Source organism: Pteropus vampyrus, unplaced genomic scaffold (assembly GCF_000151845.1).
Source record: "Pteropus vampyrus isolate Shadow unplaced genomic scaffold, Pvam_2.0 Scaffold11, whole genome shotgun sequence".
Lineage (NCBI taxonomy): Eukaryota > Metazoa > Chordata > Mammalia > Chiroptera > Pteropodidae > Pteropus > Pteropus vampyrus.
In genome coordinates, this window is record NW_011888792.1 from 5,596,466 (window position 1) to 5,609,798 (window position 13,333).

General features: G+C 33.1%; 1 pseudogene; it reads left to right on the top strand.

Moving 5' to 3' along the window:
- Positions 1 to 4,518: 4,518 nt before the first annotated feature.
- The window catches only part of LOC105304699, a 10,358-nt pseudogene continuing 1,543 nt past the window's right edge, over positions 4,519 to 13,333 (top strand).

Consider the following 13,333-nt stretch of genomic DNA (forward strand, 5'->3'; position numbering starts at 1 on the left):
TTATCTCACAATTCAATTTTCGCCTACTTATTTCAAAAGTTAAATTATATGGAGTACAATATTAATGCCAAATTTTGTATTATTTTTCATATACTGTCAATTTGCATGCCTTTATTTTGTGTTGCTAGCAAATCATAGTGATCTTTATTCCCTTTCCTAATTTATAAAGTCAATAAATTTTCCTTTCTGACTCATGGAAAAACTGAAAACTATATTTACATTTTTTTATCAGGGGGGAAAAAACCCTTTCTTGTCTTTTCTTCCTATTCTATCAGTATATATATATATACACATATATATGTGTATATATATGTATATATACATATGTGTATATATATATGTATGTGTGTGTGTGTATGTGTGTGTATTTTTTTTTTTCCACCAGAACAATCGTTTGTACTACAATATTGTCCCTCTTTTCTTTCTTTGGTATGTCTACATAGTCCTGTATCCTATTATGGCACAACCCTCTATATTTAACCACTTTCTTCCCAGTCATTAATGTGTGTAGCCCAGTCAACCCCAGGCATTTTTAGTTTCACTTATGAGCCTTCCATATAGAAAAGGTCCATTCATAATTTATGAAACATTTCTATTGAAAATTAAATTAAAAAATGTTCAAAAAGATAAATAATACACTACTGGTAATCAGATTAAAATTGTGAGCTATTATTTGGCAGATCACATTATTCTCCTGTCTGAACAGGTCACTCAGCTTCCAAATACTAACATTCAAAAATCCTTCTCTAGTCATCTACATCATCCCAATGAGATTTTGATCCGTATTTTAATGATATGTTAATTGAAAGCCAAGTCACAAAAATATAATAACGCTCTAAAAACTGGATACCATGACATAACAGCTAGGTGGATATTTCTATTCTTTGGACAAAGTAAAATATTGATAAATTCTCTATAGATATGTAGAAGTGTTGCCTTGCTTTATTGAACATTCATGGAAAGATTAGTCAATTTTTTTCCACACAAAGGAATTCATCTATAGCACAGAACAATATGAAACTCATCTTACGTCTGCATACTCATGAGTGTTTAATTCATCTCAAAACCAGTCCCAGCCTGGACACACAAAGTGAGGACAGGAATACTCATAATCCCTGAAAACAATCAGCTGCTCCACAGGCAGGGTCAAGGACATGGGAATAAGCATGCACATGGCTAATAATACTACGTTGGACACCATTTCCTTTTTTTAGTAGCAGCAGAAATGCCAGAAATCTGAATAGCATGAATTTTAATGAAAAAAAAAAGTCCTTTTTTATTTTTATAGCAATCATTAAATGCATAGCCCGATATTATTGTCCTTCCAGGAAGAAACAAAGGAACCTATTTACTTAGTCAGAAAATTACCTGTTGAGTTAGATAATATGAATAATAAATGATTCCTTAATGGGAATTTCAAGGGGTGTCACTGATTATAATTTGAAATCTACCTATTAACATTCTGGTTTAATTTTGGCTCTGTTGCAAATAAAACTGAATGAAATACATTTACTTCGAAATTTAAGTCTTCAAAGAGAAGAAGAAATACAGTGGTAAGTAATGGATAACATGCAGCTGAAGTGGAAATGCATTAGGATTACAGTCGCACAGCACAGTCTTTTAGTAATTTGTGGCAATGAGACATAAGACAGACCAAACGTTTTGGTATTACTCATGAGATAAGGCTTTGAATAAAAAAATGAAACTAGGGTTTTATATATATTATATGTTATATGTGTTACATATGTTATATATAATGTATATATATATATATATATACATTTTTCAGATGTCTCCAAAATAGTCAGGAGGTACAAAATAAAAAAGACATTAAAATTATAGCATTTGAATAGGGTCTTCAAGGAACTGTAGAATTCCATCAGCCAAAGAAGTGAGAAAAAAATCTGTAGGACTATACATTTTGTTATCTACAGTAATAACTTAAAACATAAAAAAGACAACTATTTAAGCTTCTAGTTTATAGGAATATAGAAAGAAAGAATAACTAATTTGATAACTTACACAATCATGATTAAAAACACTTTTGGCAGGTTGGAATACTAAATAAGATAAATGACTATGTTAAAGGAATATATTTAAACTCTGCATTTAAATTCGAACAGTGAGGCTGAAAAGCTCACTATTGAATTTCATTAAAAAGTTAACGTGAGCCTATTTTGATAAAAAGTTAACATGAGCCTAAATCTGAGTATCCACCATTGTTTATAGATACAAAGAGATGAATATTAGTTTTGTCTTCAAATATCTAAAGGACTATCTTGTATAATAGGAATGTGTTTATGCAATATGGCTTCTAAACATTCAAAAGAAGGGCACTTAATAGAAATGGTAGAGAATCAAATTGTGGCTCCAAAAACTTTATATTAAAGTAATACAATAAAAAATTAAATAGTGAGCTTTCCATTGTCATCTGCATAGTCAAGTATTCTTTTCCTAGAATGTATGTTAAATTTATGTAAGGAAATTAATTTGCTCAGATACTAAATTATAGAGATCCATGAGGAAAGAAACTACTTGGGTTTCTTTTGTTTTTGTTTCCTTTTACTATTGAATCTCTTGTGTCTAGTATATATGAAACAAAGAAGGTGTGTCTAGTATATATAAAACAAAGCAGGAACTTGATAAATGTTGATTAAAAGAATGAATGAATGAGTATGTGGGATAAAAAGTAGTTTGGATTAAATTACTTGAGGACCTTACAGAGTTTTATTATACATTATATGTTCAATTTATGTTTACAGAATAAATGAATAAACTTAAAATGTCTTCCAAATATAACCTATGATTTTTCTATTCTCTTTTATAGCATCAAAAGGAATAATCCAAAAAATGATACTAAGGTTATACATAAGATAATACATGAAAAAGATTAATTGTAGTTATTTGCAGTTTTGGAAAAGTACATATTGAGAGTTGTTAAACTCTAGACAATAGTCAAATTAGCCTTTGGTGAATTGATTCGACTATTCAACAGTAATTACTTTTATTTTCAATCCTCTCTTAATAGGTAGTTTGAATGTGAACAATTTCAGATATAACACTCTTTTAATGAAACAAGAAGCAGATGGTACTCATTTGAAATAGGCAATTCCAATCAACAAAATAGACTGGTAAGAATTGTGCAAATTAATATAGGAGTAAATAAAAAATAATAATTTTAGACCTTTGTTTCACTAGATGACAATCTCTTAAATATCTACGGGAATTTAGCACATTAAAAATCATTATGTTAAGCTTTATAAAAACCACGAATACTGTTTGTCTAATCAAGTGAAAGTCTGCATTAAAAATACATACTAGTATTGCTAAGTGTAAAATTTCATTTTTATTCTTTAATTTTTCCCTTTATAAGTTTTAGTAATTGGGGATTTATTGAGGCTGTTCTGACTCAGTTACAATTTTCTTGCTTTCAAACCATTTTTTTCTTTATCTTTTCAATGTCACTACCCTTCCCTTACTTACCTAAGTCTTTTCCATTATTCAATCATTTGATTTACTTTTACTGGGTGAAAATAACATGCCATAACCTATACCATACTTTAGGAGTAAAAGATAACTTTGGAAGTAAAAGGTATGGTTTCTAAGTTCAGGAAAGTATAGAATACAGAAAACTAAATCAGTGTTTAACAGGGAGTTTGTTATGCAACACTGGATGTTACAAAATAAGAGACCAGAAAAAAAGGTGTCAAATAAAAAAAAACTCTAATTTTTTTTTTTTGTTTATTTTTTTTTAAGAAGGGGTGTTTGAGGAAGTAAGAACAAGACAGGGAGAGAGTAGAAATGATGGCTCTGGGGAGTAAACAGGGTATTTAAGAACTAAGAGGCTCAAGAAAGCATTGAACTCTTTATTCAGAACTACATGTAGGTATGACTGACAAAATGAGGCTAAAGTGTTTTTGCTTTAGGATTTGACATCAAAACTGAAGAACCTGAGGCTTCACTAAAGGGGTTTAAAAAATAGAACAGAATGACAGATTTATGTTTTAGAAGTAGAAAAATCTGACTAAACATTTAAAATACATAACATAAAAACATAAATGAAGATAAAAACAAAGTTCTGGAGATTAGGTAAGAACCTATTAGAGTAACCTAGACACAGAGAGAAAGAGAGGAAGGAGCAGTGAAATGATCACAGTCAGAAAAATAGAGCAGGCGCAAGAGATTGAAAAGTATTTAGGTTGTGATAGCAACAAAACATGGACAAGAATTGGGTGTGAGAGTAGAGATAATAAAAGGAAATTCAAATATATTACTCTGTACCTACGCTATTTAGTAGAGATGGTGTCATTCAGTAATATAGAGAAAACAAAAAAAAAGCTTGTTGGCTGTAATGCTAAGGGTAGGAGGTTAAATATATTTAGCTCAATATGAGATTATTAAATTGGAGGGAATTGATGTCCAGTGAACAATAAACTATAATTTTCTGAACACTTGAAGAGAAGTTTGGCATGCTTATAAAATTTGAATGTCATCGACTTAAATTGTTGAGTGGATATCATGAACGTAGATGAGTTAACCTATGTTCATGATGTTAAAGAAAAAGGGAGGGAAAAAGAAGAGAAAATCAAAGTGAATATCAAAAGAGTGGCAAGCAAAGACAGTAGAGGTGAAAACAGACCTAGTAAAGGACTAATTGAAAAAATAACTATTGACATGCAATAGTATGCAAAATATTCATATTTAAGGAGACAGAGAGCAAAATTATATTATTTAGTTTAACAGAAATCATTATGATTACTGATAGCACCAAGTCATTGAGAAAGAGGAAAATCATAAGGACTTCTATACAGATGTAGTATCTGTTTAAAACAACTACAGTAGCAAAAAGGAGAAAAGCAGGAGAGTGGGTGCAGAAAATTTGGGTTGGGCAGAAAAACAGAAGAAATTCCTAGATAATGGCCTCAGTCTGTTAGAGTGTGTGTGCATGTACATGTGTATATATGTGAAGAACTAAAGACCATTAAAAATTAGCTTAGTGTGAGTATAAAAATTGGTTGGATGAGAAAGGTTGCTGACCAAGATGCAGGAAGGATTGGGAGGTAGTGGTGAATGACAACTGAAACTGGAAATAAGTACTGATGCTCATTCGATCAATTGTGTGTTTTCCTCCAGCAGTGTTCAGGGATTTAATGGTGGGACAGAGGAAGTTGGATTTATGTAGGTAAGTGGTTTGAAGTTTTAAATACTGCAAGGGTAGGGTACAGAAACAGGTTAGATTAATGATGAGAGTGACCACATGTTTTAGGAAGGACTTAAAATCAGAAATGAACTGAGTCATTGGGGAAAAAAAGAGAAAAATGTTATCAATAGCCTTATATTAATAAAGAACAACTTTATGACGAGTAGAAACATCTGGGATTTTTAAAGAAAGAATATCAGTTTAGAGCTTCTCCATTCTCTATATTGCATTGGTCAATAAGTACTATCAATTCTCTCCCCACCCCCAAATCTCTAGTACCTATCATTTCTTTACTGTTTGTACTCTATTTTTTCTTTTTTTTTTTTTTTTCAAAATTATCAAGGTTATCAGAAGGCATCATTGATCCCAGACTCTTTCTATTCAATACAACAATGTGTTATAAATTCCTGGGCTATCACAGATCTTATCAAAACGGATCTTTATGTGGACATTATTATGTGGACATTTTTTTTTTTCTAAACTCTATGAAAGATTGAGCCTCCTTTCCTTTGATGTTAACACCTCTATCTACATACTGTACTCACATTTTATTGTTCTCTAAGGCCTTTCTCCCATTATATGTTGACAACTTCATTACGGAAATCTGTTAATACTCTGAAGCTCTGCTTTTACTTTACATGCTAACAGGTATTTTTTTTTCTAAAAATACTTCACCCCAAATCCAGTTGCAATAGGCCAAACAATGTCATCTGCAGTTATGATTTCCCAGTATATTTTATATTATGCACCATAGTGTCTCACCATCCTTCTTCATAGCAGGTTTCTAATGTGTCTTTACTCTGCTCACTCTGTGGTAACCAATATTTAAGTGTAACGTTACAATCTATTTTCCACATATATAGAAAGAAGTGAAATGCACTTGAATAAATATTCTTTCTAGATATAGGGGGCCCCAAACCCCAGGCTAGGGACTGGTACTAGTCCGTGGCCTGTTAGGAAACAGGCTGCATAGGAGGTGGTGAGCTGTGGGCAGGCAAGCCAAGCTTCATCTGTATTTGCAGCCACTCCCCAGCGCTAGCATCACTGACTAAGCATCACCTCAGATCATCAGGCATTAGATTCTCATAGGAACACTGGTCTCTGTTGCCAAAAAGTTTGGGGACTGCTGTTTTAGAGGACTAGCTGGCTCCTTATTAATCAGGTTTCTTCGTGAGGCCAGTATAAATCAAAGTTCCTTGTGACACACAAAAGTGCTTTAGAAGTTGAATTGACAACTGAAGCAGGTTTAGAGTTCTCAGTCCCACTACTGTAAATCTTTATCTAGTCTGAAAACATTTTTCTACAAGCCTAAATATCATTTAAGTGAAGAAAAGGTATATGAACTACAGTTACCATTAAACTCTTTTATGCTAGGTTATTAAAGTTTTTAGAGTCATTTCTTGGAAAAATTACTTTGCTGATACATACACATTTTAATATAGCAAGTCTTGATGATCTGTGAGAAATCACCAAACTTTGTGATGGGTAGGGATGGAAGTCTGGAAAGAAGCATAATAGGGTAGCAAAGTCCTAGACTGACTTGTCCCAGTTGTCTTAAATAACAGATAATGTGGCAATAAGAGGACTATTCAGTTCTCTGGTTCTCTGTATCTCTAACTGAAGAATGAATTATAAAATGTAGTTTTTAAGATAATTCTTGTTCATAGTTCCTATCATGCCAATACTTTTCCAGCTTTCAATAGACCAAATTTTGCTTTGCATGCTTATGATAGTAAATTATTACTTTTTGAAACATTTTAAGTGAGCATGAGCCTCCTTCACATCAGCAAGGAAACAAGGCAGCAAGGGAGACCACAGCTTATGACCTAAGCCAAATCATTAAAATACAATGGCCAAAGAATAAATATTGCCATTTTCTACTTTGGGATTTTATTTATTTATCTATATACAGCAATGACCCCTAGTTATAATAGGTGAGACAATATGGATTTAAAAAACAATCTCCCTTTACTTAAGCAGTCGAAAATGTCATCTTAAATATTCAAAAAGTTCACAGACTCTAAGAATCAGTAGGACCATAGTTCTTTATAAAAGCAGACATCATTTTAGGATTTCTCTATCTTCTATCGACTGCTCAAGCCATCTCTCAAATGAATTATACATACACAAATATACACACATTCTATATATACAACTGTTCATATATTTTGTTTAAATATTCAAAACTGTTATTGTCTCACCCTCAACTTCTTTCACTACGCCAAAAATGCACAGCTTTTACATATGTTGTCCCTCTGCCTAAAATTCATTTCCGATTCACCTGAATGCCCTCATTTCTTATATAATTAGGTTGACTCCATTTTTCATGGTTGAAATTAAATATCATCTCCTCAGAAAAGCCTTACTTGGCCACTAGTCTAGACACTTGCCCTTATTATTCACTATTTCAGCACGCTATTTGTTTTCTTTATAATATTTGTGAAATATATCATCATGTACTTGTCTCTTTACCTATAATTAACTGATTTATGTATTTAACTGTTTATTTTGTGATACACCATATTAGATTATAGACACTGTCAGAGTTTTGTTCACTATTAATATAATCAGCATTAAGGACAGAATATAGTCATCCAGTAGGCTCTGAATAAGCATGAATTAAATGAACAAAAAGTGAATCTAATTTTATAGGGTATGATATATTATTCATCAGAGATATAAAATAATCTCTTCATTTATAGAAAGAATAACATTTGATTCATTATAACATACTTTACTCATAGAATTTCAATTCTTTGTGAGTAAAGTCTGCCATCTGCTTTTAGAGGACTACTCACCAAGGAATATTTGGAAACAAAATATCTTCATCAAAGGTCTGTTCCTATGTTACCCTTGTTCTGTTCAGTGTTATTTGCTTGGCCTTTGTTCATCCTCTTCCGGCCTCATGAAGAGAACTAAGAGATGAAAGTAAAATATATTTCACAATGTCATGAACGAATTTGTTTATACTTAATTATGAAAAATCATATGTATATATGTCTACTCAATTTTATAAAAGTTGTATCAAGAAGCATTGTCTTATCGAGCTTTACAAGTATAATAAAGAAATCTGTGACATTATTTTCTTCTCAGTAGGTTTTCTTTACTTTGTGCTGAATTTTAATTATTCTATTTCTGCAATTGGAAAAGATATTCAGTTTAAATTAATTAAAACATCAAATCTAATGCATTACTTTTAATTTATATTACTAGAAATCACATTATCTCAGTATTATAAATTAAATTAAATTAATTTCGTTACAATAGTTAATTGCAAAATAATTTAGGAAGTATTTTTAATGCTGCTGAAAAACATTCTGATGACTAACAAGGCTTCTGTCACAGAATATATTCAAATGTTATCGATATATCCCATTTAGGTTTTTTATATCTATCTATCTATATCTATCTATCATCTATCATCATCTATCTACCTATCTTATAATTTCCTGTTTTAGCCACTATTTTCAATGTTCTACAGCCACTCCTGTCAATATTGTTTTTCAAAAGAAAACCATAGCTCAACCAAATTTAATATAAATGGCATACTTAACAGATATATTTTTCCACTGAAAACTCATCCTAAAAAATTTGAATTTACTTTATAAAATGTTATAGTTTAATGTTATGTGTAAATAATGCACATTTTAAAAATTAAAAAATAAACCATTACGCTGCAGTACTAACTCACAATTAAAATGACTCACCTACTTCTTGTAATATCCCTCTGATTTAACAACATATAACAGTTTCTATTTTAGTTCTTCTGATTATTTGCAATGGAATTCTAGAATATAGTTTTATTTTTCCTTCTTGATTTGTCAATTTTATTTCTATTTATTTCCTTTTCTGAAATATGAGGAATTTTGTCTTAGAACATTTTTTTTACCTTTTCTACCCTTTTGTTATTAAGCTACTTTCAGTTTTTTTATATATTTCTTTTAATTTTGAATAACATATGTAAATATTTATTGTCTATCTAAATGAAGACAGTTAACTCCCTATGGAAGGTTAAAAAAATAAAAGCACAAATACCCCTAGCCCAAATTTTCTCCAATTCTACCTTCCAACTTAAGAAACTCGGACCATTAAATTTCCATTCATGTTTATCAAATTTACAGTTTGTCCTCAAATAAAAATTAAAATATCCATGTTTTAATGTTCCTAAATATTGAAACAGGAAAAAAAAGAGCATTTATATTGTTCATGTAAATATTATTTGTTAGAGAACTGGACAATAATCAATGCCATAAACATATCCATCACCTCTAAGTTTCCTTTCATCCTCTCTATTTATTTTAATAATAAATAAACATTTAATTTTCTTATACTAAAACTCAAGTTGTATTTTCATTTTAATTCAATTTGGAACATAATTTTTATAGAGCTTTTGTTTTTCCTGGAGTCTAATTACATTTGACTGTACGGACTCTGCAGAAGCATAAAATATCCTTCTAACATCAATGATATTATCCAGATTCTTTATTACACTACTTTTTTAATGTTCTATATAACACTGACTGCTTTCTAAAGGGTTTTCCCATCAATTCCTGGAATGTTTTTCAGTGGGAATTCCTGTTCTTCATTCTTAATTTTCTTGATTCCTATTTTCATTTTGCTGGAACATATGTTAAAGCAATCTTTTTTCTGGAAATGATAGTTATGATAACACTTCAAGACTTTGCTTCCCCTCCCCACTCCTTTTGGTCTTAATTTTTTGCTAGTTGCATATTTATGGGTTCAAAATTAATTTCTGTCAAAATGCTGAAGAAAATTTCTCCTTTGTTGCAGTTGCATATCATGTAATATTTTCAGTGAGAAGTCTGGCATTGCCTATTTTTGCTGTTGTTATCCTTTGTGTGCTTTTATTTTACTTTACTTTTTTAAGTTTATGCAATCTTATCTTTGTCTGTGTGATTTGAAAATGTGTTGCCTGTGTTTAGGAAAAGAGATTTTAACATTTATTTTGTGAGTGTTTAGTGGGCACAGTTAATCTAATGGCACATATTGTTTTCTAGTTCTGATAATTTGTTTCTAATACTATTTCCTTTATCATTCTCTAAGGTTTTACTCATTCTGATTGCTGGTGGTATTTGAATTGATATGTTATATCTACCAATTTTTTGTGACATTTTTCATATCATTACTTTTTGTTCTTGGTTCAGGAAATTTTCTGTGTTACCCTACAAAACTTTAAAAATTAAAAAATAATAATCTTATGATTTTAAACTTACAGGAGAGTTGCAAAAATAATACAGACAGTTCCACTATATCATTCATCCACTTTTCTGAATATTTATCTTACATAATATAGGACAATTATCAAAATTAAGAAATCAACCTTAGTACAATACCATTAATAAAACTCAAAAAATATTAACTTTGGTACAATACAATGAATTAATGTATTTGGTACAATACAGTGAAGTTTGTTACCTGTTTTATCTTTTTTATTTCCCCACTAGTAGGCTATGACCATTATATTCAGCGGCCGCACGTCCAGGAAGCAGACAAGCACATACATGACATCCAAACAAGAACAGCGGCTTTGACAAGTGGTTCTCCAACTATGTCAAAATAGCTGTATGTGACATCATACCACCTTAATAGGCAACTGCACAACATACAATATTTCTTATAATATTTCAACCACATGGTGGTGGAAGCTTACCTCCAAGCATGAGGAGACTGCCCAGGCATGCAGCGATGAAACCCAGGTGTTGCACAGCGTCCCCTGGAAGGAATGGCCAGAGCGAGCTCATGCTCAAAGGCAAAGTGGCCTTCAACAAAGCTTTGTCCAACAAATGGTTCCCCGTGGACAAAAGAGCAGCCGCTGGGCTCCAGATGTTAGAAGCATGGAGGCTCCATCTAGTTCGGGAGGGCAGGCTGAGAAGCTGGGTGAGAAGAGGCACGAGCTCAAGAACAGGAAGCTGCGAACTGAAGTGATCCTGAAGACCTACTGGGTAAGCAAGGTAGTGCCCTCAGCACCAGCATCTCCAAGCAAGAGGTGGACCAGGCCCAGAACTGATTCCCAGCGGCTCCGAAGCAGGACTGGCCCTTGAAGCCGTATCTACAACTTCTCAGCCCATGGTGTCCTCCCTGACAGGGCCACTTGCACACCCTGTCCAGGTTCGCACCCAATTCTGGCAGAACTTCTGGCAGGTGCGGTTGACCAGGACGTTAACGGACAACTTCGTTGAGAGCTTTTTTCTGGAACTCTGACCTTCTCTTTCAAGCCTAGTAGCACCCACCACACGACCAACATGACACCTTCTTCCTGTGAGATCCAGCTGGGGTCCTACAGCTTCCCTTGAAACACGCCGAACAGGTCAAGCGTTGCAGCTCCTGCGGCGGCTACGGCTCACACGAAACAAGTACTACAGGAAGCCGGATCAGGCGGGAAAATCTAGTTGCGTGCGTACGCAACGTCAGCCGCTGCCGCTAGCGTCCTCCGCGGCTTGGCCCAAGAGAAGTCCTGCACTGCCGTCAAGTACTTCGTCAGCCCTGTGTTCTGGAACGAGATGGTGGACGCCACGTACCTGCCGAGTTCTGAGCACCAGACGGAGGGCATTGTGGCTGACTACATCCTCACCCTGGGCCATCGTACGGACATTATTTGAGAGTTATTCACCAAACTACTTATCACCTAACTCGCTTCAAGGTGCCTACAGCTCCTACACAGAGCCCAGCGTGGAGGCGTTCAGCTATCACCAGGGCCTGGAGGAGTGGAGGTTAGGATGTCCGGGCTCTTTTGCCCTGAGATGCTGGTGTCGGTGGGGCTCCCCGAGAACCTGTCAGTCATTGTCTGGGGCCTCTCGCAGCAGTGCCAGACTATTATAAAACATGGCATCAACTATATTTGCGAGCTGGTGGGCCGCAAGGTGAACCTGAAGATGGTATAAGACAGTCCTGTGCTGCCTGGACGCCGACCAGGATTCAGGTATAAAGGGAATTTTGTGATATATAGATAATATAGTTTGTGAGGTAAAGATGCGAATATATCTAAGTATACATGGAATATAGATGGAGAGAGAGAAAGGCATCTAATGGATTGCTTTATAACTTTGTTTAAAAATCAGTTGACTAAATTTGGGGGAGTTTATTTCGAGACTATTCTATTTTATCGGTTTATGGATCTGTATGTTTTCCAGTACGAAATCGTGTTATTACTATAGCTTTCAAGTAAGTATTTAAACTGAGATGTGTGAATCTTTCAAATTTGTTCTGCAGTTTCAAAATCATTTTTCTCTATTCAAGTTTCTTAGTCTTTCCATGTAAATTTTAGAATGAGTCTTCAGGTATCCACAAAAATCCTGTTGGAATTTTAATTGAGACTGTACTAAATCTACAGATCAAATTAGGGATAATTCATTTTTTAAAAGTATTATGTCTTTCAGTCCAGGAACGTGGTATATCTATTCATTTATTTATTGTTTAGTTAATTTCATTCATGTTTTATAGCATTCAAAATGCAGATCCTGAACATATTTTGTTAGGTTTTTACCTAATATTTCAATTTTATTTAGTGCTATGGTAAATGAAATTTTTAAAATTCCAATCGTTTATTGCTAGTTGGTAGAAATAAGATTGATATTTTAATGTTGACTTTGTATCTTAAGACTTGACCAGCTATTAATTCTAGAAAAAATTCTGAGTTTTTCAGGTTTTCCACATAGAAAGTCATTTCATCTATAAACAATGTTTTATTTCTACATTTGTATTCTGTAAACTTTTAATTTGTTTTGCTTGATCATTACATTGACAGGCACATACAGCACAATGTTGAATATGAGTCAGGAGAGATTGTTCTTACCTTGATGCTAAACTTAAGGGTAAAGCATACAGGCCTTCAGTATTAAGAATGATATTAACAGTGGTCATTTTAGGTATCCGTGTCAGTCAGAGGAATTCTCTGTCATTCCATACTTACTGAGAGTTTCTCATAAATTGATTTTTTAAATGCGTTCTCTGTATCTATCGATAAGATCTTGAGCTTTTTTCTTTTGGGGGTTGCTAATATGGTGAATCACATTGGTTGATATATTGATGTTAGATCTGCCTTGAATTATTGGGATAAATTCCATTTTGTTGTAATATATTATCCTTGTTATTTATTGCATAATTCCATTTGCT